The sequence below is a fragment of the Aegilops tauschii genome, chromosome 2 (assembly GCF_002575655.3).
Source record: "Aegilops tauschii subsp. strangulata cultivar AL8/78 chromosome 2, Aet v6.0, whole genome shotgun sequence".
Taxonomy (NCBI): domain Eukaryota; kingdom Viridiplantae; phylum Streptophyta; class Magnoliopsida; order Poales; family Poaceae; genus Aegilops; species Aegilops tauschii.
Genome location: NC_053036.3, coordinates 247,216,628 through 247,239,042, shown reverse-complemented (window position 1 = coordinate 247,239,042; position 22,415 = coordinate 247,216,628). Strand labels below are relative to the sequence as shown.

The following is a 22,415-nucleotide window of genomic DNA, read 5'->3' as shown; positions in this document are numbered from 1 at the left end:
GAGATGTGCGGCCATTTGCACGGCCGTACCTCTGCCAACCTTCGAAGGTGGAGATCATTGTCAGAAGACTCCCCAATAACACCCTTGGAGTTTTTCCTAGAGCCAAACTTCTTGAAGATATTCATGTCCGCGTACAATTCTTCCTATGAACAAAAATCTGAATTTTTAGTTCATAAATTTTTTCCAACAAAACTTCACAAAACTAATAGCAACTACTCATAGGGATACATAGAGGCCATAACAAGCATTCAAACTACTTAGAACACTAAGAATTAAACATGCAAGCACATCGACAACAACACCAAGAGTAGCTATTTATTCAAAGTATAAACCACTGAACAAAAACTAATTGGACAAATGACGGAGTCACATACCAAGCAACAAATCCCTGAAACAGTTTTGGAAATGGAGCGTCGAGTAAAGAGATCGAAAATGACAGCAAAATGAACAAGAACACAGGAGAGAGAGCAAGAGTGATTTTATCCTGGAGATAGGTGACAATGTGGGATGAAGAGATAAGTGAGGGGGCCCACGTGGGGACCACAACCCACCAGGGCGCGCCCGGGGGCTCTGGCGTGCCCAGGTGGGTTGTGCCCACCTGGTGCACCTCCCTCTGGTAATTTTTGTACCAAAAATCCTTAAATATTCAGGGAAAAATCATATAAAATTTTTAGGGCATTCTGAGAACTTTTATTTTTTGGGTGATTTTTTTATTGCACGGGAAATTCTGAAAACAGACAAAACATGGCATTTTATTTTATTTAACTAATAAAAACAGAGAATAAAAAGTAAGGACAGAAGGTAGTGCTTACTGAATTCATCGACTTCATACCGTTCAAAAATGATTCATAAGTACTAGTCATCAACCCGTGCGACAACACGGGCTAGAACTTTTACTGTTGGTTTTATGCAAATATTGTTCAAGACAAAAATATATTTTTGTACATTGTTAAAAACATGACATACAAAAAGAGACAACAGGAGTCGTATCCCTTGGACTATTACGTGAGTATATTATGAATAATTTCCAAGAAAAGGCAGAATGCACACGGTGCCACTGACAATAGTAAGGCAATATATCTATCGAATTGAGACTGGTTTGATATATTAATAATATCTTATATGATCATGTATATTTCTAAAAAGGGAATACCTTGAAATCTGAAATTTATTAAAATTAGGTACGATCATGACATATATAGGCGAGTATTCAATTTTGTCACTTGGTAATAAATAGTGCTTTCAAACAATATTATTTTGTAGTTCTTGTAGATAACTTATGTGAGATGAATTCTTTAGACTTTTTGTTCTTTCTTACTCGAGGTTTTTGTTGTTATTGTCTTTTTAAGATTAACATTGAATTTTTTATGAAAGATTTTATGGTTGAAATTTTATTATATTTGCAATGGAAATATGTATACGACTTTTGTCTGTATTAGATTTTAATGATTCGCGCATGATACTCGAAAAACATTATTTATGGTATTTCTATTTGATGTTTGTTTGTGAAGTTTTTTTGCTCGTTCTTTACCGGGCCAAGGCCAACATAAAAGATATAGACATAAGGGAAAGCAATTATTATTTATTATACTTAATAAGCACGTAAATAGTGATGTTTATTTTTCATGCATATTTAACATGTCAGCTATTTATAATTACTTAAATCAACAAAAGTAGAGCTTTCTAACTCCAATTTTGAAAAGATATTTTTTAGTGTGAGTACATTTTTTTAATGTTTAATATAACATTTTTTTATTTTCATGTTTTTCTTCTTAGTCGTTCACTGTACATCTGATATTTGTGTGCAACGTGAATATGCACATGCTTGTGCTATCCATTCTCTTGGGGCTCACGTGTGCGGTGTAACAGATAGTTAAAGAAATATATAGTAGCGTATTATAATCCTGCTATACTGCGACCCATGTGTCCAGTAAATAAAGAAAGGCAAAGGTTGCCGAATAATCTTGAGTGGATTGCGTGCTATACTTTCTTCCTCCTGCCATTTCTTCCCTTATCTCCCAAAAATGGATATCTTCAGCCATGGCAAAGATTGATCCAGGAATCCGCCGGGGGTGCGTAGCCCAGTCGCTGCTAGTTCCAATCCCACGCCCGGCGCCGACTGGCCTCCTCTCCCCACTCGCCGTTCCCCCAAAATGAAGCCTTCGATCCAGCCACTGGTCGTATATTTTGTTCCCTATCCTTCAATTTCTTAGCGATAAATCTTACAAAGCAACCACTATGGGATACATCAGGTGCGTGGTTAAATCATTTGATTTTGTGTATGTATTATCTTAAGAATTGGAAACTTGCTTTGAGGGATGCCTTATTTCCCTTTTGGGTCTGTGTAGATGTGCGGTGAGGTGATGTATGTGTGGTGTAGAGATGGGTGGTAGAGGAGTCGTCAAGGAGACTGTTTTAGCTGAATCGATACACCTGTGTTAGCTTATTTTGTGTTTTTTTGCCTGAGCTAAATTGTTTGAATTTGTAGGATCTAACCTGTAATATGTGTTCACCGTCATACCTGTAGAGCAGACCACATTCGTCACCATTTAGGCATATAACATGGAATCAAGATCCAACCGCTCCATGCTTAATGACACCACACAGATCGCCATTGACAGAATTGATCTTGGCATATTATGAAAATAATAATCAAATCTAGCCCTTGCTTGGTCGGATGTATGACCTGAATCATCATTAATGAAATCATCCAAGTATATTTACATAGAAACACGAAAATATTGCCACTTTGTGCTCGATCATGCCCAAGGAAGAGATGTTGATGGATCTTTTATTTTGTATTGACAGATGTATATTATGGTCATGTCATAGCTATGAGACAGATCAAGGCATGAGTCGTGAGATCCAAACTGCGGATACTTAGTAAACTGAAGGTACACATTCATGATCCATCTAGTTCTTTTTTTTAATACTGATTATGCAATGCACAGACCACAGATTGTTTTAGTGATATATCAAATTTGCAAACATAGTTATGTGTGTCCGCAGAAATACCTGATTCATCTGAAATCCGTATGAAGTTTCATTTGAAGAAGGTTACATAGAGTAAAATAGAAATATTCTAAGGTCTCTTGACTATTTGCTCATATTGAAGGTGGAATTGCAGTCTCTGTGCAGAAGGCTGCCGGTGCTGAAGTTCAAATCCAAAGATACGCCAAGATGCTTCACCTGCAGATAGGTATCGTGCATCAAGGTACATTTGTATCTCGTCATGGTTATTTCTGCACCCAAAATTACAGTTGCTCTGTCCTCTCCTTTGTGGATGTACTTGAACAAATACTTTATGGATCTTGATTTATTACACCATTCCATGTTTATATGGGGCTGTGGTAGAACCAGGGATCCTACCGGGCCTGCTCCGTAGGTTGTAGGGGAAGGATGGAGTAGGGCGAGGCGATGAGCAGGCGCGCCGGCGGCTGGGCGCCGTCGCGTAGGAGGAGGATGGCGGCGGCGGCTAGGGTTAGAGGCGGCTAGGGTTCCGGCTTCTCTAGGAGCCGGGCAATAGAGATAATATTCTTCTTATTGCTTGATTCCAAAAAGAGTCTTACAGCCTATATTTATAACCTAGATAACTTGCATAAGAATTAACCTAAGATAACTTGCATAAGAATTAACCTAAGATAACTTGCATAAGAATTAACCTAGGATAACTTGTGGGCCAAGCCCCTAACTACTGCCCTGTGGGCCTAGCTAAACCGGCCATAACACTTCTCCCCGCCTGCACAAACAGCTCGTCCTCGAGCTGTAAGGTGGGGAAGCGCTTGCGGAACTCCTCGAGGCGATCAACCAGCGTCAAACACCTTCTCGACAGTTGGGGCGGCCAGGTCGGCGGCGACGGCGTCCTCCGGAATGTAGTCTGCAACCTCCAGGTAGAAGAGTCGCGGGCAGGCGTGGTCGGGCGTGTAGGGCTCGTCGCAGTTGAAGCACAACCCTTGGTGGCGACGCTCGAGTATCTCGGCTGAGGTGAGCCGGCGGAACGGGCGCGCCGCGGTCGCGGTGAGGGGTGCCGCAGAAGCCTGCGCAGGCCGACCCGGCGCGGAATCCGACCCGGGTAGCGACCCAGCGGTCCGGGACGGTGATTCCTGCTGGATGGCCACCGTGCGACGCTCGAACGCGCTGGCGTAGTACATGGCCGACTGGAGATCCTGGGGTCCCTGAAGCTCCACGTCCATGCAGATGTGATCCGGAAGTCCACCGACAAAGAGGTCGGCCCGCTGCTGCGCCGTCACACCCGACGCATGGCATGCCAGGGCCTGAAAACGGTCGGCGTAGTCCTGCACCGTGGAGGTGAAGGGAAGGCGGCCGAGCACCGCCAGGCGGCTCCTGCGAACCAGAGGCCCAAAGCGAAGGAGGCAGAGCTTTAATACCTTTTTCCATCATTGATTTCTTTTCCTCTTGCATATCTTTAGGACTGAGATATAATATACCCCTCTTCTTCGGAGTGGGTTTAGGTGGTGGTTCAGGAATAGTCCAATCATCATAATTTTTCAATATGTTATTCAATAATTCCTCAGCTGGAGCAATAGTTCGTTCCCTGAAAACACAGCACAACTATCTAGGAAGTCCCTCGAAGCATCGATTAGTCCATTATAGAAGATATCAAGTATTTCATTTTTCTTAAGAGGACGATCAGGCAAAGCTTTAAGTAACCGGAGAAGCCTCCCCCAAGCTTGTGGGAGACTCTCTTCTTTGATTTGCACAAAGTTAAATATTTCCTGTAAGGCAGCTTGTTCAATATGAGCAGGAAAATATTTTTTAGATAAGTAATAAATCATATCCTGGGGTGTACGCACACAACCAGGAGCAAGAATATTGTACCAAGCTTTAGCATCACCCTTCAATTAGAAAGGAAATAATTTGAAAATAAAGTAATAGTGAGTTTTCTCATCATGAGTAAAAAGATTGGCTATATCATGCAACTTAGTAAGATGTGCCACAAGAGTTTCATTTTATAACCATGGAAAGGATCAGATTCAGCCAAAGTAATTAACTCTGGGTCAACAGAGAATTCATAATCCTTATCAGCAATACAGATAGGTGAAGCAGCAAACTTAGGATCACATTTTATTCTAGCATTCAAAGATTTTTCTTTATACTTGCATAGTAATTTCTCTAGATCATCTCTATCATTGCAAGCAAGAATATCTCTAGTTGCTTCTTCACTAATAACATAACCTTCTGGTAACTTAGGCAATTCATATCTAGGAAGGCTTGTTCTAGAAGGTGTTTCAGGAGTTTCAGTTTGAGGCTCATCATCAGATTCAACAACATCATGTTGTATAACTCTAGCAATTTGTTTATCAGGAAAATCACCAAGTGGCACATCATCATTATCAAGCAAGGTACTAGAATCATCATAAGCATCATTCATAGTAGAAGTAGCATCATCAATAACTTGCGACATACTAGAATTCATAGCATGTGGTGTTGCAAGTTTACCCATAAGAGAAGGTGAATCTAAAGCGGAGCTGGATGGTAGTTTCTTACCTCCCCTCGTACTTGAGGGAAATATCTTCTGTTTAGGATCCTTCAGATTCTTCATAGTGATAATATGATAATAACCCCAAGCGACTCAACAAATATAGCTATGCTCCCCGGCAACGATGCCAGAAAATGGTCTTGATAACCCACAAGTATAGGGGATCGCAACAGTTTTCGAGGGTAAGTATTTAACCTAAATTTATAGATTCGACACAAGGGGAGCCAAAGAATATTTGAAGGTATTAGTAGCTGAGTTGTCAATTCAACCACACCTAGAGATTAATTATCTGCAGCAAAGTGATCAGTAGCACAGTAGTTTGATAGTTTTGATAATAGTGACAGCAGCAACAGTAATAGTAATAGTGATAGTAGTAATTTGTAGCAAGTGTAGAAGTGATGATAGCAGTAGTAACGCAGCAATATCAATATAAATATATTCGTAGGCATCGGATCAGTGACTTGTTGGATGATATTCATCATGTGACAGTTATAACCTAGGGCGATACGGCACTAGCTCCAGTTCATCGATATAATGTAGGCATGTATTCCGTAAATAGTCATACGTGCTTTATTAAAAGAACTTGCATGACATCTTTTGTCCTACCCTCCCGTGGCAGCGGGGTCCATATTGGAAACTAAGGGATATTAAGGCCTCCTTTTAATAGAGCCCCGGAACAAAGCATTAACACATAGTGAATACATGAACTCCTCAAAGTCATCACCGGGAGTGGGCCCGGTTGTTGTCATTCCGGGGTTGCCAGATCATAACCGCAGTAGGTAACTATAACTTGCAAGATCGGATCTAAAACATGGATATAATGATGAATTCATAAACGGTTCAGATATGAGTTCATAAACTCCTGAAACAACTCAGATCTGAACCGTTTATGAATTCATGGCACCCGGGCCCAAAGTGACAAGCATTAAGCATTGCAAAAGTCATAGCAACATCAATCTAAGAACATAGTGGATGCTAGGGATCAAGCCCTAACAAAACTAACTCGATTACATGATGAATCTCATCCAACTCCTCACCGACCAGCGAGCCTACGAAGTAATTACTCACTCCCGGTGGGGAGCATCATAGAATTGGCGATGGAGATGGGTTGGTGATGACAAAGAACGAAGATCCCCCTCTCTGGAGCCCCAAACGGCCTCCAGATCTGCCCTCCCGAGGAAGAACAGGGCTTGGAGGCGGCTCCGTCTCGTGGATCATGATAATTCTTTATCCCTGATTTTTTCTGGAAATATGTGAATTTATAGTATCAGGGGGTCGTCAGCGGGGCCACCAGGTGGATACAACCCACCTGGGTGCGCTAGGAGAGGGGGGCGCGCCCTGGTGGGTTGTGCCCAACCAGGGGCCCCTCTCTGGGGTTGTTGGCTCCAAAAATCCTTATATATTCCATAAAAAATCCTCGCAAAGTTTCGTTCCATTCCGAGAACTTTTATTTCTGCACAAAAACAACACCATGGTAGTTCTGCTGAAAACAACGTCAGTCCGGGGTTAGTTTCATTCAAATCATGCAAATTAGAGTCCAAAACATGAGGAAAAGCGTGAGAAAAAGTAGATACGTTGGAGACGTATCAGAGGTCGTCATCCGACTCGTCAGAGAAGGTGATCTTCTCTGGCGGATTGGGCCTGCTGGCGTGCTCGGCAGGGGCCTTGCTCGCTCTCTTCTGTCCCTTCGCCCGTGCTTCGGCCTTAGTGTCCTTTGATGCCACCCTCTTCCCCTTTAGGGAAGGGTTCTCTTCCCCTTGTCCTTCTCCACATCGTCTTCATGGGCGGAGGAGGCGTGGGTCTCCTCGGATCGGGTGACCGAGGTCCCCCGCGTTTGAAGGCCCGCTTTGCCCTTCTGGGGTTTTAACCCCTTGGGTATCACTACATGCGGCTCCTCAACTAGGAGGGCCATGAGCAGCAGTGTCCTCTCCCCCTCAGGTAGCGGCGCCCGGGCAGAGCATTTGCTCCACCTTGTAGATCCACTTCTGTGAATACAAGACCAGTGGTTTAGTCAAGGTCTATCTATTACGCCCAATATGCGACTCTATCCTAAAGGAACTCAAAGGTCCCGCCAAGGATAGAACAGCATATTGACACGCTTTTGCAAGGTGGATATCATTACATCGTACCATTACATAATAGTTGGGGATACATACAAGACATAGAAATGCCACATGAATACATCAAACATCATACATGAGAACAACAGCCGACTACGGATGAAACACAAACAGAAACTAAAACGACATCCACCCTGCTAACCCAGGCTACCGACCAGGAACCTATCCCAAGATCGACGAAGAAGGAGAACACTACAAAAAAAGACACATCCATGACATTTTGGTCCGAACGAAATTTATTTCTGTCGTACTTATGACACTTCTACGACGATAACTGTGACAAAACCCGGTATCATCATAGATGTGGTGGGCTCCTACTTCTATGACAAAAAATCATGACAGAAAATGGGCTTTTCGTCCTGGGCGAGCCGGAGACGCAGCTGCATGACATTCTTTAGGCCGTCCATGACGGAAAAAACTGTGGTAGAAGCGAGGGCGAGGAAAATATCGGGGTGTTCCCGGTTACGGTGGGTGGTCGGGGCCGAGCGATGCGCGTTTCTCTCGTACACGCACGTGCGTGGGTGCGAGGCGTTGGGCTCTAACTAAACCCGAGTGATTGCACTGCAGGCTACGCGTTACTGAACCCGAGCGATCGATCGATGGCTGTTAACCGAACCCGATCGAGCGATTCCTTCGCTACTGTTGCTAACTGAAGCCGATCGATGCTGCCTCTGGATGAACAGTGAGCGTTGCTGGGGGGGTTTGGATGAACAGTTCCCAGTGGGGGTGGATGAACAGGACACCGTGGTGTTACCTCTGGATGAACATGACCCCGATCGATCGAGCCGGTTGGGGCTGGATGAACAGGACCCCGTGGAGGGCTGTATGAACAGGACCACCCCGTGGAGGGCTGGATGAACAGTAGACGGTGGAGGGCTGGAAGAACAGTAGCCCATGGAGGGGTGGTTGAACAGGAGCCCGTGGAGAGGGCTGGTTGAACAGTATCCGGTGGAGTAGTGCGCGGTGGAGGCTGGATGAACAGGAGCCCGTGGATGAACAGTTGCAGGATGAGGCTGGAGGAGGTCGACGGTGGATGAACAGTAGCCCGTGGAGGCTGGAGGGGGTCGACGGTGGAGATGAACAGTATCCCGTAGAGCCGCGTTTTGCGGTACGCCACACCCCTCCCGATGAACAGGACCCCCGTTTTGACCATAGCGCTCCAACACAAGTTCGTTTCCTCCGTTTTGCGGTACGCCACACCCCTGTCGATGAAGAGGACCCCTGTTTCGACCGTAGGAGGTCCGTTTCCTCCGTTTTGCGATACGCCAGACCCCTCCCGATGAACAGGATCCCGTTTCGACCGTGGCCGGTCGAACACAAGGCCGTTTCCTCCGTTCCGCGGTACGCCAGGCCTCGTTTCCATCGGTTGTTCCGTTCAAGCCCTCCTGATGAACACGACGACGCATTCCGTTTCGACCCAGCCGGTAGGCTCCCCATGAACACGACGACGACGTTGTTTCTCCGTTCCGACCCAGCCATGTACACGAGCCTTGGCCGTACGTATGCGCGAGTAGGCGTTTGAGACCCTGCCCGTATGTACGTACGTGGCCGTATTTTCTTTCTTGCACACTGGCCGCTGTACGTACGTGTACATGCTACGTGCGCGCCTCTACTATGACACGTGCACACCTCTACATGGACCAGTATGTACGTACACGTTCGCGACTAGAATGACAACGCTACGTATGCTTCGACCAGGTGGGTCCCGACTGTCAGGCACTTCCTTGCGTGCGAAGATGTAGCTGGTGGGTCCTAGAAGTCAGGGGCGAATCGTTTTTTTGCCCGGACGCACTTCCTTGCGTTCAAAGATGTCGCTGGTAGGTCCCAGCAGTCAGGGGAAAACGTTTTTTGCGAAATACGGTTGCCCGTCCGATGGGTCCCTGCTGTCAGATGGAGGAATCATCATTTTCCGCATAATAAGGAGGCACTTCCTTGCTGCGGCCGTGGACCCAGCTGTGAGCCTCTCCACGTACAGTCCACGTCTGATGGAAGCCGTTCCTTTACCACGTTGACCACGCCGCACCGAGAGCACCAGGACGGTGGACGACGGCGAGGCCCAGGAAGGGGACGATGCGGAGCCCGGGAAGACGCGGCAGTGGATGCCCACACGTAAAGGAGTATGAGGGTGTACTGGTTCGCTGCGGTGTGAGGCTGCCGTCGCTGCAGAATTACAGGGGGTGTGGGTGAGTAGAGGGATGGCCTGGCCAGCGGTGGGAGTAGTAGGGGGCGGTGAGGCCTCCGCGGCATCGCAGCCGGCCACGGGAGGCAGGAGCACGAGGCACGACCGGTGCTGGTTTGGGCGGCTGGAGCAACAAGATAAGAGGTTGAAGAAGCACTGCGGACATTGGATGGACATCATACGGTCACTGGAGCTAGAATCGTTCATATTGACTAAGTTGACAAAGCCCTCCGTCCCCGTCAACTTAGTTGGCCCACAAGTCAGCCTCCCACTATTGTGGGTCCCAGCTAGCTGGGGTATTCATTTTTTTGTGCGTAATAAGGAGGCACTTCCTTGCGTGCGAAGATATAGCTGGTGGGTCCGACCTGTCACCAGTCGGAACGTTTTTTTCTGGAAATACAAAGGCCCTTCCGGTGGGTCCCAGCTGTCAGGTGGAGGAATCATTATTTTGGGCGTAATAAGGAGGCGTTTCCATGCGTGCGGCCGTGGACCCAGCTGTCAGCCTTTCCACGCACAGTCTACTTCCGATGGTGTCATTCATTGACCACGTTGACCACTCCGCGCCGAGCGCATCCAAGGTGGTGGACGACGGCGAGGCCCCGGACAGCAACGAGCCGGAGATGGGAAGATGCGGGAGTAGAGTCGCAGAAGGAGAGGTGTACGAGGGTAAACTGGTTCTGGTGCGGTTTGGTTCGGCAGTCGGTGGTGAAGAACAGGAGGTGTGGAGGGGTGGAGGGATGGCCTGGCCAACGGTGGAGTAGCACTTCACAGCGAAGCATGCTAAGCAGAGCTGCTAGCAGCAGGAGGCGGGAGCAGGTGGTCCCGGCGGCGTTGGAGGAAGAAGACGAGAGATTGAAGATGGATGCCGGTCGTTGGATGTAAATCCAATGGCTAACGATGTCAGAATCATTTGTTGACTAAGTTGACAACGACTTGCATTGGCTTCGACCTATTGGCCCACGTTTCAGCATCCAAAAATGTGGCACGTATTCAACCCATTTTTTCAGAATTTACAGTCTTTTTTTTGCGGGATAGAATTTATAGTCAATTTGATCTCTTTTTTTTTTGAATTACAGTCCATTAGCTGGGCTAGGTGAACAAATAATGTAGCGTCCATGCGACCCATTTATGTTTTTCCTAAAAAATTACAGGCCATTTTCACTTTCTCGAAATACACGATTTTGCTGGGCTGATTCTAATTATAATGTTGGGGTGGGCGCAGCAATGTTATCAAAAAATAAACAGGGGCTGAGCATTTTGTTATATATGTATATTTAAATAATAAGTGATTTATTATTACATTGGTCCTTAAATCTTACCAAGCTTTTGTACATAATCACCAGGATTTTCGTTGCCAAAAAAATCCAGGATTTATTGTTAAGAAATTATTTTTATAAGTTAATAAGATGTGGTTATTGTTTTCTTACATATGTAAGTATCTGTTAAATATATGATGACAATAACAATAATATATAATAACATATAAAATAATTTAAATATATATAATATAGTTAGAAGGGAAACATAAGTTGGACCAGGCGTTCCTATTCTTATATAGAAAAATAGAAGAGACCTCTGCGTTTTCTTCAAAAAAAACATAAATTGGGCTGCTGATGTTTCAGGAAAAATAAAACCTCGGATGGGAGGTCCATAGGCCGGTCGATACATGACGGCCCTCAAGAAAATACAAACAGGCCTATGGACCTCCCATCCGAGGTCGTGGGCTACGCATGTTAAAAAAGAAAGCCTAGACGGGGCAGCCCAAAACCCAGCTGATACTTGCTGCCCTAGTAATAATAAATGATACTTGCCAGCTCCCCGGCTTCGTTGTGAATTTATCTCCTATAGTAACTACGTTGAAGCACCTAAAAAATGTAACTATGTTGACAAGCCCCACGTCAGTATAGCATTAGGAGGAAGTATCTTTTCGGTGAGGCACTTGCTTGCGTACGGCCATAGACCTGGTGGGTCCCGACTGTCTGCCTCTCCACGTATAGTCCTCTCCAGATTCCTCTCGTTTGTTCAGCATGTTCACAACGACAGACATCGGCATCGCGGCGAGCGCACAAAGGTGCAGGAGGAGATCCGACCACCTGAGGAAGTGCCTTATTAGTAACGAAACAACTGAACTAGCCTAGTGGCCGAGTGACACTACCCGACAGCTGTTCCGCCCGGGTTCGATTCCACCTGTGCAGAGAAAATATCTCCAAAATTGTTGCCTCTGCCTTTATTGACATGTGGATCCCAATTGTCATCTACGCACACCACGTCCAACACTAGGCAAAACTTCGTCCCTCGTTTTCTCTGTTTTTCGCACACTTGACATTGTGGGCATTTTTCATATGAAGATGTGCTATGCATGAATGTTGATCAGCATGATGTTAACTGGCTGGTAGTTCTAGTTTCGACCATGAATAAAACTTCCAACATGATGTTAACACTATTTGAAAAGGCCGTGTTAATATAAATGCTCTGCCTCTGAAAGTTGCAGTTTCTTATCTGAAACTGAACTTGGAGTTTCTTATCTGAAACTGAAACTTGCAGTTTCTTCTCTGAGAATCACATTGTCTGCACTTTTATACTCCTATGAAACTACATTTTTGAGTGCTAAAAGTAGATCTCTAGAATTCATAAAATACTTCATATGCTCAATACTGCAAAAATGAAATTCAAAAGACATTTATATCTGAAAGTACTCTCAAAATACACAACACAAAACACAATTCACAACCTGCAAATACTAACAACCCTAAGCTCCTCCTGACAATTCACAACCTGCCCGACTATTGGGCTGGGGGGGGGGCAGTCCCTCCTATTCCTCAGTGGCACACAGCCGCCCCGTGATACGATGTGAACGGCGAGGGAGAGGATGGCGGGGAAGCGTCGTCGGACCAACTGTTTTTCTCCTCTTGCAGTTGGGTTCGGTCAACGAAGACTCCACCGGCTCGCTCTGGCATGACACGCTCACAAACGACACCCTGTAGATGCTTGATCCTTCAATCTCTGGTGGATGCTCCATCTGGGATCGATACTCCCACCACCGCTCCCTCACGATCGGATTTGGTGAATGTGTTTGCTCCATGGCCCAGAGGAGCAGCTCTATGTACTCCCGCGCGACTCCCTCCGGTAGTATCGCCACCTTTTCGCTCTGTTGCAGATATTTGGCCATGGATGTCGCCGTCGCCGCTAGTTGGTCCTTGTTGTCAAACCAAGACTGTATCTCCAACATCCTAGCTAGCTTCACAGGGTCGCCGTCTGCAATCCTGACGTATCGGTTGTACTCCTCCATCGATCTACTTCTCCACAGCACCTTCACTCGCCGGCGGTGGTTTTTGAATGGAAGAGGAGAGGAGCAGCGCTGGTTTTGGATTAGAACGGGAGAGGAGCGACGCTGGTTTTGGATTGGAACAGGAGAGGAGGGGCGGTGGTTTTGAATGGAAGAGGAGAGGAGTGGCGCTGGATTTAGATTGGAACAGGAGAGGAGCGGCGGTGGTTTAAGAGGAGAAGAGCGGAAGAGCGGCGCTGGTCTTGGAAGTATTTTTTTATTTTGCGTATTTTGGGTCAAAGTTTGACCATGTACTGTATTTGACAAGCAAAATGTGAATGCATGTCACCAAAAATTGTATCGTTTGGTTCGTATCTGAATGTACTTTCAAATTATATTATTTTTGCAACGTATAACATATATTTTATTTGTGAAAATCATGGTCAATTATGACCCAGAATAAAAGGGAGACTAGTTAATGTGGGGTCGCTTTCTTAATTGAAGGGTAAATTGATTTTGATTTTGGTCCAGTCACAGCACGCCGGCCCTCTCGTCCAATCCTAAATCGCTGCCGCACGCTCCTCTCCCTCTTCTCCATTGCAAAACCACCTCCTCTCCTCTCCATCATCTCCATTCAAAAACCACCGTGTCGCCTCTCCCTCTTCTGCATTGCAAAACCACCTCCTCTGCTCTCCATCATCTCCATTCCAAAACCACCGTGTCGCCTCTCCCTGTTCTCCATTGCAAAACCACCTCCTCTCCTCTCCATCATTTCCTTTCCAAAACCACCGTCTCGCCTCTCCCTCTTCTCTATTGCAAGACCACCGTCTCTCCTCCCATCTTCCAAAGCTAGCACCGGACCACTCAGAAGGACATTTATGGAGAGGATGCAGCAGCGAATCAGGAAGATCCCCGGCGGTGACCAGACAAAGTTAGCCAGGTTGAAGGCGATCCTTACTTGGTTTGACAATGAGTGGGAGATTTCAAGGACGGTGAGGGCCATGTGGCAATGTATGCGAAAGAGCGAGACGACGGCGATGAGGGCGGCGATGTACATGTACTCCTCGGCGGCAGTCACGCCGCAGTCCTTCGAGTTCATCGAGTATCTCCTCTGGGCAATGGAGCAGACAGATCCGCCCGAGGCGAAAGTCAGACGGAGGTGGTGGGCGTACAGGTCAAAGGTCGAGCACCCAGAGGATAATGAACGATCGAGTACGGTGTGCCGTTCCTGAGGAGGCCGGATGGCACGACGTCGCTTCCCCGCCATTCTCCACGGTTCCCTCGACGCTCGCCTCGTTTCAACGGCGGCGGTAGGGTTTAAGGTAAGCTTCGCACTAACCTAATCTTCCACCTGCTCATGCTTCAATCAGTGTGACAGCTAATGAAAATCATGCTTACAATCAGTCTCCGAGTACTACGCCAATCACCCTTAAATAGCTCTGGACCTTTGGGTCAAAGTTGTGACACTGTGTACAAATAAAGAAAAATAGATTGGTGCTTCTTTCAGAAAAGAGTACTCCCTAGAAAACTGCCAATATAAGCTACTAGTATTTGGTTAGAGGATTTTCTGCCGAGAAAATCCGTCCACAGAGAGTGCCACACATCCCACTGGTGGTGGTGGATGCCAATGCGTGCATGGAGCATGGTTGGTGTTGGTAATTTTTACTTGGCACACCTCGCACTCTGCATATATGCCGGTTCCATCTGTACATTTGTGCAGTTCCACCAAAATGCAGCTGAATAACCCTGTTTGCACAAATAATGAAAAAGCGTGATTACATTATAGTGGCACTAGTTGATGAAACACGCAAAATAAATAGAAGAAAATATTGCGATAGTATCATAGTATGGCATGCTGCGAGGGCGATATGGGCCCTGCGACGTCTCATACGGTATGACACGCCTCATACTGGAAATCGTCCCAAGTCTCCCTGATACATCTTCTGCCAGTGATGAACATCAGTTTACAGTGGTAGTACAAGGAGGGGCCTTGAGACATTCAAATCTCTATTTTTGTGCAGATCAACTAAAATTAAGCACCCCAGTTTGCAGAAACGCTTAAACATTAACAATGGGACTAGTTGATGAAACATACATTAACAAAGAGAAGCACTTTCTTTATCTACATTGGAAATGAAATGATAGAGAGGACACTCGCTCTATTTTAACTGTATTATTACTTCATTTTATCAGTGACACTAGGGTCGAGCAGGTGGCAAACGAGGTGTACCGTGCGTCGCAAGGATGAAGGCCGGGAGTGCTTAGACTGGGATGCTGAAGCTGGCTCTTTTAGTCCCTATCTTCTTCATTAGTTGCAATAAAATTGAGCAACATCAAGGTTGGTCGTGAAGCTACTGGAATGTTCAACTATAATTTGGATATCATTTGTGCAGTTCAACTAAGATCAAGCGTGAAATGAATATCTCTGTTTGCACAAAAAAGGTGGAAAGGAGGGTGACTAACAAGTGATGAAACATGCATCAAATGAAAAAAACATGTTCCTTATCTGAATGGCAATCGTACAAGGACAGTAGCAATTTCTAGCAGCATTGCTAGATATTAGTGTGGGCATTAGGATTAACTATGACAACCATTAAATACGACATTACTTTAATGGTGCCATTGCTTCATTTTACCACCAACATGACATTAACAGCTGCTACAGAGTTGGTATTTGGGCACGGGAGAGTAGGCGGACCAGGACAGTTGCATCTCTAACGAAAAGAAGCAACTTATCTTAATGGGAAATTTAGCAGGACATGAAAAAAGTGCCATTGATTCATATTACTGGAGGTATTACATTGAAAACAACATTGGTTTAACGTGTCCTTACTTTTAACAGTGCGACTGCTACATTTTACCAGTGGCATTAGATAAGAGCGGCTCGGGGCAACAAACATCACAAGAGGATATCTGGGTTGGTCCCATTTTTGTTCGGTATATAGCCACCTTATACTGTGTGAGGCTAGCAAATCTAGTGCTGGACTTACTCTGTTGACTTGTCCCCCAGTCCCCACTTTCTTTCCTTTTCAACCAATAGATCGGGTTTATATTGAGTTTGTACTGCGTTCCCTTTATTTCCCTATTAGACCTAGAGACCAGTTGGATAGCCAGTCTCTGCTACTATTCGCCCCCATTATTTCCTCTTTCGACCAAGTCCTAGATTCAGGTAACAAATCTTCCCCCACCCCCACCCCCTTTCTTCCTTGTTTGAATCAGGTACTACTAGATTCGAGTGCATGAACTAGTTTTACCTCTTAACAGTAAAAAATTAGGTGGTTTTCGAACAGCCGATCGATCATATCTACGAGGGGGCCTGAGAAATAGTAAAAGATACAAATGTAGCGACGTCAGGAGCTCGGGAAGTAGAGCAAGGCTGATTTCGAAGGAAGTTATACCCGAGGGTCGCCGGGATGTCGCTAGGTGGGCGGCGGGGGGCCGGATCTGCCCACACTACGGCAGCGAGGAAGAAAGGGTGGGAGGCCCTCCCTCGCCAGCGATGCTTAGGAGAGAACGGCAAGGCACGCTGATCGAGATGCACCGGCGGTGGGTAAGAGCCGTCGCCGAGGACGACCGCATGAACGTTGCACCTTCTCACTTTCCCCGGTGGAGAGGATCCGGCTGGATCTGTTACCAGCGGTGAGTAGAGAGAGAGAGTGTGTGTGGCCACCGCTGTCGTGTTTAGATCTAGAGAGGACGAGACACTGTGAAGAGAGCAACACTAGCAAGCAAGCGCAGAGGCTCCTGCCTATATAGTGGAGTACTAGTTTTCTTTTGTCTACCGGCCGGAGCCGGCTTGACCTCGGCAATGACTGTCGAGAAGTCTTCATGCACGTGCCCCGGAGACGCAGTTGTCGTCATTTTGTTCTGAAGCACCGGATTATAACATATAACACGAAAAATGCCACATGACAAGAAATCATAACCTCACTGCCCAAAGGAGACAAGATAAATCCCGACGGACAAACTAGACGAGGATCAAAGCTCAAATTAAAGATAAACTCGTAGAAAAGGGGTCCGTCGATAGATGTCCTAATTAACACCAGCTTGACCTAGATGGCAGCCGAGTAGTCTTCGTGCATGTGCCCCCAATGACTAGCCCAACTCAGTTGTCGCTGTTTAACCCTTGCAGTGATCCGAAGCACATGACACCTAATTTTGCGAGATGACAAGAAACCTTTTTTTAGATTTCTCACCAGAACTACAACCCTGTACAACACATCCTGCATGATATGTAGACGATAGCCAATCCAGGCGTGTCTGCTGGAGTCTGGTCACATGCATGGACGAACTGATCTTCCGTGTCTTGCAGGGATCGTCTAGGTACCAACGTATGTACTCCTACAACACTTCTCTAGTAGTACTATCGCTCGTCTCTCTCTTCTATTAACTCACCCGACTTGCGGGGCCGGGGAGTGTGCCTATGGTCGGTTCTCAATTGCGGTCCCACATGTGTGTGCAAACGCAATATGTCGCGCGTTCCATTCGGAGAGCGGCATGCCAGACCGACCGACCGTCTGAGGTGCGACGCGAACGCGACGGGTGTGCTGTGTACTCCGTACATGTGTACCGCCGTTTTCTTGAGGCTTTGCTCCATGGCGCAATCCATGGATACAAAATTAGTATACTATACTATTTAAAAGTCGAGGGCGGGGCTTTTCCCGCGCGGTAGGCGGGGCAGTTCCGCCTAGTCGGTTCGACAGAGACGCGAGAAGATGAGGTAGTAGGCTGCTGCAAACGTAGGGCTGTGTGATTTGACAGTGATTTACTGTTGGACAGGTGGGGCCCGGTGATTTGACTTGCCATTATCATTTTAACTACGACGCTATGACCGGCGTGAGTCTCCCGATTCCCGACCACCTCCATACAGGTGCCTCTCCCTATGCTCCACCATGTAGAGGCTGGCTCTTGCTTGAGAGCCCACTCCTCCAATTTTTCCTTGCCTCTTTCCCCCACATATGCAAAAATGCCATGTAAAGCGGGCTTATAGCCCACTATTGTACTTGATCCTACAGGTGCTAAGCCTGCCACATAGGCATAAAGTCTGATGTGGCAAGTTAATTAAGAAGAGAGAGACTAGTTTGGTGACCCCAGGAAGAAACGGTGATAAGCGCGTGTACCTAGATGAAGCAAACTTAGCAACAAAAAACTAAGCACCTATGCATTGGGGACTTGAGTTGCTAAGCCATTTAATTCCCATAGCACCTCATCTAAGCACCATTTCATTGGAAGTGATCACTCCTTGGCAAATGCAATAAATACTACAAAGAAAGAGATAGAGAGAAGTAAACAAAAAATACTCTTATAGCCAACCTTATAGCTAACCTTGTTGTATGAGTGACTAAGTGATGACTATGTATGACATGCCAAAATCAGATAGCCTAACGCACCGTGTTAAACCTCCAAGGGCGCGACCGCGTGAGCGAGGCGACGGTCGTGGTAGGCGCGGCGATGATACGGGCTGCTGGCAGCCCTTGGATCTGAGATCGAATGGTCGTATGCTAAGTTGCTGAAAATTTGCAGAATAACCCTCCAGGATAGGATATTCACCCATAGGTCTAGAATCACGCCATGCAACCATTCGATCTCAGATCCAAGGGCTCTCAGAAGCCCGTATCATGGGAGAATGGAAAGCTTCGTATCACCTGTAATTTTTCCGACGCTTGACATGACATCGAAAGCCATTTAATTGGGCGTCGAGTAGACATGACATCTAATTAGGCCCCCATAGTACTGTGCATGAATCCATTTATCCACCAGGCAAGCCACTACCCTGCCATTCGCACACGCCTCCCCACTCGACATTTTTACAATCGATAAACCGCTCCTAGTCTTCCCGTCCTTTCACATTACGGCGGTTCCACTAATCCTAACCCTCCTCCCAAATCCATGGCGTCCCAAATCTCCATGATCGGCGGTGAGTACAAGGTTATAACCATCACCGGTGATGAGTTCGACGTCATCTACACCCGTTCTTCCGCAACGGTGAAAGAATGCCTTGCTCGCTTCAAACGCATGTCCGAAAACTCAAATGATGAGTGGGTCGCTGGGCTAGATGTTGAGTAAACCACAGTCCTAGGAAGCGAGAAGAATCTAAAGGAGGCAGAGAAGAAGAAGCCCGCCGTGATCCAGGTTTGCGTGCATGGCTTATGCTTGGTCTACCACATATGCCATGCCGACGTTGAGTGCGAGGAATTTAAGAAGTTCCTCAAGGGCGGCCGAGTCAAATTCGTTACTGTAGACTTTAGGAACGACAATGAAATCCTGGGTTCGATAGGCCTCGTTGTACGCGACCCCTTCGACCTCAAGAAGGAAGGGCGGGTGCCCTCCCTTGATCAGCCTTCAATGCTGACCCTGGTAGGAGCCATGGTTCATCCTTCGTACGGTGAACTGAAGAAACCTCCGCACACGTTTCATCGCGCATGGCAGTGGACTGTACTAGATATAGACCACATCCACTACGCTGCAATGGATGGCTACCTTTGTTTCAATATCTACAAGGGTTGGATGAAGAGCAAGAGCCAAGTGAGCGGTTCAAGCAAAGAAGTATCGCCCAAGAGGAAGAGGGACAAGGACAAAGTCGAGGACGTGGACGAGGACTCCGAGTAAGGTGGCAGTGTCGTTGCTCATGGTGGTCCTAATGCAGTGTCTACCGGATTAGTTGCTTAGTTTAATTTCTGGTGTGCTTATTTTTATTTGAGGGGTGTGTTGTGCTAAGCCCCCACCAGAACTATGTTATGTTTCTTCTCGTTATATTTCGTACATTTCATCTTTTAGTTGGTATAGTACTACCACTCATTTCTTCACATTATATACGTACAATATATATGGCCAACATCATATAGCCAGCAGTTTAGTTGTCAAAGAATTTCAGGGTGCTTAGTTTTGTCAAAGAATTCCAGGGTGCTTAGTTTTCTTTGAGGGGTGTGTTGTGCTGGACACCATTAACTTATCGTTGTGAGAATCGGCTTATTTTTGTCATGTAACATGGTCAACGGGTTTGACGTGAAAATAACAATGTATAATGGCATTTCTGAGAAAACATCTAACTTAACGATGGCATTTTTAGATATCTAATTGCATTTTTGAGCAGGCATCTCACGGATCGATGGCATTTTTTGAGTAGTTGTAACTTCTAATGGCAAAACTGAGTAGTGATACACAACTAGTGGCATAAATAATAATAACCCAAGAATTAAATAGGTATGCTAATTTCTTTATTTGTTTATACCTTTGTGTGCGAAACAATATACTCTGCCTCCCCCCAGATTTTCTTTACAGAGGCAACATAGAACTATATGAGTGCCCTGTTAAATTTTGAAATTATTCCGGGTTCGTTTGGCCTTTTTTATACACTAGCACATATGCCCGTGCGTTGCAATGGGAGAGATAATTTGAAATCGAAACATTTTTTGAAAATGTTAACCTTTTATAAAATGACGAATATATTTTGACTTTGTGATTGTTTTTAAACACAGGAACATGTTTTCAATATTCAGAACTACTTTAGAAAATTGTGCTTTTGAAATGCGGACATTATTTTCAATTTGTGAACATTTCAGTAAAAAATAATATATTTCGAATCTTGAACACTTTTAAAATGTAACTTTTTTTTGAAAATTTCAAACAAATTTAGAAAATACTATCATTTTATGAATTTTGAATAACTTTTGGAACGATAAAAAGAAAATAAAATGCCAAAAAATTAATTTAAAAGAGTATGCGTTTCAAAATTGTGAAAAAATATCGAAAATTTCACCAAAGTTGAAATCTAAAAATTTCAAATTAACGAAAAGCGAAGAAATTTCCAAAGGAAATAAAGACAAAATAAACAGGAAAGAAAAAGGAAAATGAAAATAGGGAAAAAAATAAAATGGTCTTGCCCATCTTGGTGTCATGTGCGAAGCTCTAACTATATGCCGCACTATGCAGCAAATAGGAATGTCCTCATTATGTGGGCAGTAAATTAAGTGGGCTGACTTCGCTGGGCCAGAGCCCGTATTTCGAACATTTTCTAATATATAACTATTGTTGGAAAATATGAATAAAATTTGAAAAAAAACTATATTTTTTGAATTTTGAACAAATTTTGGAGCGAGAAAAATAAAATTGCAGAAAAACAATTCAAAAATGTATTTGTTTTAAACTTCTTAATAGTGTTCGAAAATTGAAGCAAAATTAAATTCTGAAAATTTTGTATTTACAAAAAAAATAAAGTTCAATGGGAAAAAATAAAAAATAAATAGGAAATAAAATGGAAAATAATAAGTAAAGAAAAAAAATAAAATGGGCCGGTCCAGTTTTGGCCGCCCTGTGCGAAGCTGCGACTATATGGCGTACAGTGCGGCAAATAGTGTTTTTCCCACTACGTGAGTAGTAAATTAAGTGGGCTTGTTTCACTGCGCCGGAGCGCGCGTGGCCTAGATACGAAATTCTGGACAAAAGAATATTTCCTTTTCTAATAGATGGACGCAAACAAATTTAGTACCACCTCGAATAAAATAAAAATCTTTTCGGCGGTGAACGGATGAAAAAATCGGAGAAACGCACCTTGCTTTATTAGTAGGTATAGATTAATTGTGTTTCTGGTCATTTAATGTGCATAATTCAAATTTGAACTACAAGCACATGCTCCCGTGCACCAAAGTTGATTGAAAAATCACATGTGTGTCCTCGGGTGAATTGCTAGGTCCCATGCAAGAAATGGGAATGAAATTCAAATATCTGGGCATCGTGGTTCGGCCGAGAACATTGAGAAGCTTGGTTTTAAAATTCTTGTAAATCCAAAACACGCCTGAAAATCATGAAACTTGGCATGGTGTCATGTCATGGTACTACCATGCTGTGGTAAAAAAAATTGCAGAATAGGAACAAGTTTTGGTATAAGTTTCTTGCAAACCGGAGCTTCTCTCAAGAAGGCCTGTGGTTCTGAGAGGGAACGTGTCACCTTTGTGTGCATAATTCAAATTTTTAATACAAGCACATGCTCCAGTGCACCAAAGCTGGTTGAAAAATCACATGTGTGTCCTCGGGTAAATTTCTAGGTCCCATGCCAGAAATGGGAATGAAATTCAAACATCTGGGCATCATGGCTCGGCTGGAAACATTGAGAAACTTGGTTTTTTAATTCTGTAAATCCGAAACACGAATGAAAATCATGAAACTTGGCTTGGTGTCATGACATGGCACACATTAACAATCAACAAAGTCATTTTGGAACAAGTGTTGTCACGTTACTATCGGAAACACAAGTATTATTGAAACCGCAGGCGTTCTATTTACCATTTACGTGCCGCCATGCGTCCCCTTTTTTTATTAGCTAGGAGGTGCCGTGCAGGGTAGCTATTTGAG

The 22,415-nt window shown here is 45.1% G+C and overlaps 1 long non-coding RNA gene across 4 annotated transcripts in view; it reads left to right on the top strand.

The window, feature by feature from the left end:
• The first annotated feature begins 1,914 nt into the window (after positions 1 to 1,914).
• LOC141041629 (uncharacterized) overlaps positions 1,915 to 22,415 on the top strand; it is a 48,476-nt gene continuing 27,975 nt past the window's right edge. For 2 of the 4 annotated variants that reach the window (XR_012202391.1, XR_012202390.1), the window contains exons 1-3: positions 1,915 to 2,252; positions 2,809 to 2,894; positions 3,116 to 3,214. This is a non-coding gene — a long non-coding RNA (uncharacterized lncRNA). Of the gene's footprint in view, positions 2,253 to 2,808; positions 2,895 to 3,115; positions 3,215 to 5,211; positions 5,364 to 15,257; positions 15,570 to 22,415 lie in introns of those variants that run through there. The other 2 variants (XR_012202389.1, XR_012202392.1) reach the window with 2 other exon arrangements.